The sequence below is a fragment of the Xiphophorus hellerii genome, chromosome 11, assembly GCF_003331165.1.
Source record: "Xiphophorus hellerii strain 12219 chromosome 11, Xiphophorus_hellerii-4.1, whole genome shotgun sequence".
NCBI lineage: Eukaryota > Metazoa > Chordata > Actinopteri > Cyprinodontiformes > Poeciliidae > Xiphophorus > Xiphophorus hellerii.
Window position 1 is genome coordinate 17625686 of NC_045682.1, and position 6195 is coordinate 17631880.

Consider the following 6195-nt stretch of genomic DNA (forward strand, 5'->3'; position numbering starts at 1 on the left):
AGGGAGGATGGAAAAGTATCCAATTAGTCCAGTCTAGAGTGAAGGCGAAAGTGTGGCTGTGGGCTTGGATACCTTCTACCAGACTGAAAGGAGTTGATTCGATATGTGGTTAGCTCACCAGTCTGGTGAAAATAGCAACAGACAGAATCCAGGATCTGGAATGGGATCTGAAACAGGAACCTGGCCTGTGTAAAACAAACCTGATAATCAACCCTGGATTTTGTCAATATCAAAAATCATTGTATAATAATCTTTACATGTGTAACATAGCTAAAATGAGGATGAGCCATGAGGATCTTACGAGGTAACATGTCTCTGCTATGTGATAAATATTTATGCATTTTATAAAATATGTTTATGGTTTTTGTTTTTTCCATTTTATTGAAATATGTTTAATCTAGGTTACGCTAGTCCTGCTATTATATTGTGTTTGTCGTGTTTTAGAAGTGTTTAGTACTTGAGAAAGTGTGCTGGGAATTTCCCACGCAGTAACATTACGGCTCCTTTTTGGAGGAGCTTGTTTTATGCCAGAGACTGACCTTACCTTGACTCCCATTGTGTGAAATGCAGGTATGTTTTACGAAATCTCTTCATTATTGTAGCAAATGGTTAACATTAAGACTGACTTTTATATAAAAAGTTTTATATAAAGATACGGTTCATTTATGTTTTTGCATTTTTCCAAAATGTAAGTTTATATAAACTACAACAAAAATATGGCATCCAGTAAATAAAACGTCACCATTTTATTTATTTTTCAGAACATTTTAATTAATTGCTTTATTTTCTTTGAGAAGGACACTCACTGGTTGTTCTTTTATTGTAAAAAAGAAAAAGAATCACTATGCGATCACTGTAATTTTCAATGATTTTATTGTGGTTACTACACTGAGAAAAATTTGACCAATGGTTACTTAAAAAAATTGTGGCAACAAAGTGACACATAATATAATTGAATAGATTTTAGGTTATACAATTTTGATTAAAAAGTATTGAATATGTTAACTTAACTTAACTTAAAAAAATTAAGTACATCTTAATAAAAACAACAGCTGAAATTAACTTATATTTATTAATTAAATGGGTGAAATTGATTTAGATTTACTAAACATCAGCATAAAAATTATTTGGATTAAGTAAATAATATAAATGATATCAACTCATATTGTAGCACATTATTGCTTAATTCAACACAATAACACTGTTGTTCTTATTTATTTGTAGCTAAAATAATTGATAAATTTTAAGTTTGTATTTGTATCATAGGACTTTAAATCTATTCAATAATATTGAATGTCACTTTGTTGCCATAATTTTTCTGTGTCTAATTTACCCAATATCCTGACCAAACTTGAGTGGCATCAAAAAACAACAAATTACAATGCATAAAACAGCAGCAGCATTTATTTGTGCAACTTTATAAAACGTGTTTATCCAGCACCCAACAAGTGCAAAATTCCAAAATACAACAATAAAACAGAGAAGGGGCAATATATATCAGTATCAAGTCAAAAACATAGTGCCACTCTGCTCAAAGTATAGTTAACATAATTTTTTAGAACCATCACATCAACAACAATCAACTTGGACCAGTTAAGCTTGCTTCAACAATTTATCAATCACATAAGAGTTCACTTTATGTTTAAGAGGCATGCAGAGCACAAAACAAGTATGCACATAAAACTTACCTTGGGAAAACACATGACAAGATGTGAGAGATGTGCGAGACCTTTGAGGCATAAAAACTTCCATTTTCTTTTTTTGTATGTTTATGCTACATCTTGTCACTGTGTTGGGGCCCTTGGCTCCGTGACACTTACTTTCCTTTTCGAAAAATAAGTTGAAAGACAGAACTGAACAAAAACATATTATATAAAGTGCAAATGAAACACAACAAAGTTTTGCAGTCTGCAGATCATCACCCTTCAGTGGTGAAGCCTGCATGGACTCTCCAAAAAGGCAATAGTGGATGCTCTATGCTGTATAAAAGGGACAAGGGTTCATGTGACAGACCTGAACAGATCCAAAGCCATATAACAGGCCGCACTACCACATATGAGAACAAGGGGTCAGTCGTTAGAAAGGGTGGTTAACTGTAATGTACTGCAAGAAAAAATACACATGCAGAAATCCACTGAACTGAAAATTACCCTAATTTTAACTAACTTCACAGAGCATTTCACAAAGTTTTGCGTGTTGGTTTTCACAGTGACTTGTCTATTCCCTTTTGTTTAGCAAGGGTCCGTTTTCTTAAGCCAGTAGTTTATTCCTGAGGCTGTTCAGTTTTGGGGAGAGCTTTGAACTATCCAGCCCGAGGAGAAGTTTCTGAAACACTTCAAACGTGTATCTGAGCTCCTTTGGAAAGGCAAGATTCACAGCATACGCCAACCCAACAAGCAGGGAGCAAGCCCTTGGAAAGTTACCCAGAGCAGTTAGAATTTTCACGCCGTCCACCACGATACCGATGTCTGGATCCTCTGACGTGTTAGCTTTGATGTTGTAGATCTTCAGGCTTTGAACAGCAAGGTCCTGTGACACACTGTCTTCATCAGCATCCTGTAGTAGCAAGAACATTGTGCATATCAGACAGTATAGCCAAAGGAGAAGGTTCCATTTCCCAAATTGCTTACAACTGTTTGGACAAGAAAATCTGGAGTTTGTCAGCCGTTGCTTGTAATGCACTCTATTTATGTAAGTGTTTTAGACAAATCTGAGATAACACTAAAAAAAAAACACACATAATTTAAAAATGAAAAAAAACCCAAATATAAATCAATCATAATAATATATTATATTATTATAATATAATCAATTATACAATGATGAGCTGAACAGTTACAAATATTTCTAAATGAAGTTTCTGAAATTAAATCAATCCATTACACTATTATTTCTTCCTGGCACTGTCTTGATGAATATCTTATTCTGCATTTCCTCAGTCTTTCTGTAAAAATGTCTTTGTATTCACAAAGCAGCGTCTTGGCCATCATTTCTTAGCTCGCTTTTAGGGACAACTTGCAAAGACTTAAAAAAAATCAAGTTATAGTTAGGTAAAGCATTCTTAGGAAAAAAATTACATAAATTACTGACAAGTTTTAAATTATGCCAGTTGGTGGAATCAAATTGAGATAGCATTCTGCACTAGCACTTAAAAATTCCTTAATGGAAAATAAAAATTTAAACACACTTAACAGAGGACAATGATATAACTTGCCAAGAACTACTGGGAGAAATACAGTTATGACTATTTTGTGATTTGACTTTCCAACGAATACCAAGTAGAAGAGATGAGAGAAATCACCTACTTTATATTTTAACATCTACTTCAACTTAAATCGTACTCTTAAGAGTTGATCTGTAGATTCCCCAAGGTACAGCATCAAACATCGAATGATAACATCTCTGGTCATGTTGATGTCAGGATTGCTTGGAGTCTGAAACGAAAAAAATAAACACCAGGTGGTTTATATTACTGTTAATAAGCTCAAGGATCCTTCCTGTGCTGCCTTGGGGACCAGTGTAATAAAACACTACTGAAACAAATTCTCATGCGATTATTTCATATTCCATTTATAAAGAGAATCACAGGCTAACCTCCAGTAAATTTAAGTAATGATATTCCAGAAGTTTAAACACAAAATTTTGAGAATAAAATATTAGCAACCATAATGCTCAATGAAGGATACCTTGAGTAGGACAGCCTGCAATCTCAACCCCATGCTTCCGCCCTTGGAGTGGAAGAGGTTCAGAAGTCGAGGAGTATATTCATCCAGTTTGGACATGAATTTTGATTCAAGATGCACCATTGTGATTCTGTGAAACTCATCCTGGATCTGAAAGACAAATCATGAAACCAGTTTTAAAGCCTCAAATATTACAAACATACATACTGTTCTTACGACATTTTTCAAAAGCAAGAAGATGGATCAAATTTGATCTATAAAATAGATGACAGTAACGTAACACATTTTGTATCAAATAGCTAAATGCAGAATCACAAATGCAATGCTTCACATTGACTAGGAATATTTCTGATTAGCATGCACTTATAACTCACGTGAGATGTCTCAAATAGAGCGGGCCATCTGGCTTTGCTGTCCTCTATACTGGGTGATTGGCTTAAAAAAAAACATTCGTTACACATCCCTGCAAGAATCTAGCCATAATCATCTTAATTTTTTCAATGAAAATAAGAAAACAATTATACAAAATTATATTTCCCTCAGAAATTGCAAATCATTTCGCAACTGTAATGTCACTGAAAAGATCATCACAATTAAGTATTTTTTCAAAATCATCCAGCTCTATAATATACCAACTATGGATGAATCCAATCCCACTTCAAAAAATGAACTATCGTTTTAAAATGTTAGACAAAAATATGAAACAGATTTTAAGGTAATATGCACATCAACAAATGCCAAACAATAAATATTAAAATCAAAGATGCCCAAAACGGACTAACGAAACATTTCTTTCACTCTCTCTGTGGCAGCTCAGAGTCAGTACGAAGCTCTACTTACTGATTTCAACCCAACATTCACAGACGCATCTCACTGTAACTGTTTATCTGTCAGTGTGAGCTGCAACCACAGTTTGAAAGCATAACGTTTTTCCGAGAAAACAGGAAAAAACGAGGAAGCCGTTTGTGCCATCTGAATGTAACTAACGTAACGTTAATGGAGAGCCTCAGTGAGAGCCGGTGAACTTGGGTTTAGCAAAACAGCAGCCATTGTGCTCAAAACACAATAACAGACGTTCGATGAAAATAACGCCAAATTAAAAGAAGAAACAGCGCACTTTGTCTCAAAATTTAACTATGCAAAACCCCTGATTTTTCTTCCGAAATGTGTAACGTTATAAAAACTGATTAGAAATCTGCTTTTAACATGCTACTTGAGTAAAAATGTTACTTGAGTACATTTTAATTGTAAAAACTAAATGCAGTAACTTTAAACGATTAGCCTTCTCACCATTGAAAACAACGTCTGTTCCTCCATTATGGTGCCAAACATGCTAGCTAGCTTGTTAAGGTGGGGGAGGGGGAGCTTGGGCTGAGGCCAAAAAACTCAATTAAATAAAAGAGTAGCTTGTATTCTACGGCCACTATATAACGGTATGACGTTAGTCACATTAAATTGTGACATTGAGACTACTTTTTCAATCATTGCAATGCATTTAGTCAAATCAAAGACGACGTAGACTGACTTCGAATCCTTCACACTATAACTTAATTGACTTGCTGTACAGTAAAGTTGCCATGTTTGGTAATTTGCAGTAACTTAAGACAATGTTTAACTGCTACAGACACTTGAATTGTTTAACTAAGAACAATTAAAACATGTCTTACCTTTAAGCAAACGGTAGTCCATGAAATGCCAAGCAGATTCGATGTTCCTGTGATGAAAATGCCTCGGGCGGGAAAAATCAAGGCCTCCCAATGAGTAAAATTTATCAATTTTCTGCACTTTTGACTTTACCAATGAAAATAAATAAATTCTACTTATTGTTTTTCTGCTGATTTTATTTAAATAAAAACAGAGTAAAATGCAATTAAAAAATATTCAAATTTGGTTAATTCAGCTCAGTGAGATTCCAAACTGCACACAGTCTTTTTTATTATGTATAGTTTGCTCTTATTTATTTAGTAAATATTAATTAACCCTGATCACAGTTTTTTCAGTGTAGTATTTATGGGTAATCCTCAGAGCCATGAAGGTTGTAGTGGATCTAGAAATTAATGTGTTACTAAAACAGACACCCCCATTTTTGAAAAGATTATTTTAAGATGATTAGAACAACTGTCTAACATTAGCTGACTCATGTCAATGACTACCTAGTCAGTAGAGAGCGCTACTGTGAGTGAATGAACAAACGAGGAAACTTCTATAGTCTCTGCGCATGCGCAGTTAATAATAAACCGCTGCCAGCAGAGCAAGGCACAACGTATTAACGTGTCTGTTCCTCATCATTCACAGGTACTATTTATAACTATTCCTAAACATTCTTAAAGATGTTGAAAGTAATGTGAACTGTCTGTGACATTATAGTAACATTTTGAGAGAACTTGATCCGGGTTCTGATAAGTATTTGTTTTGTTTTGTCGAGTCGAATAATGGCTACCGTTAGTAGTTCTTTAACTGCTTGATTACAGAGAGCACATGGGATGTACAGATGTGCGAACATACAGAAAGA

At 34.4% G+C, this 6195-nt stretch overlaps 1 long non-coding RNA gene across 1 annotated transcript; it reads right to left on the reverse strand.

The window, feature by feature from the left end:
- Positions 1 to 3343: 3343 nt before the first annotated feature.
- LOC116728071 (uncharacterized) lies at positions 3344 to 5381 on the reverse strand. Its single transcript, XR_004340937.1, has 4 exons — positions 4974 to 5381; positions 4058 to 4146; positions 3687 to 3833; positions 3344 to 3434 (listed from the first exon to the last, which is right to left on the reverse strand). It is a non-coding gene; the product is annotated as an uncharacterized LOC116728071 (long non-coding RNA).
- Between the last annotated feature and the right edge of the window lie 814 nt (positions 5382 to 6195).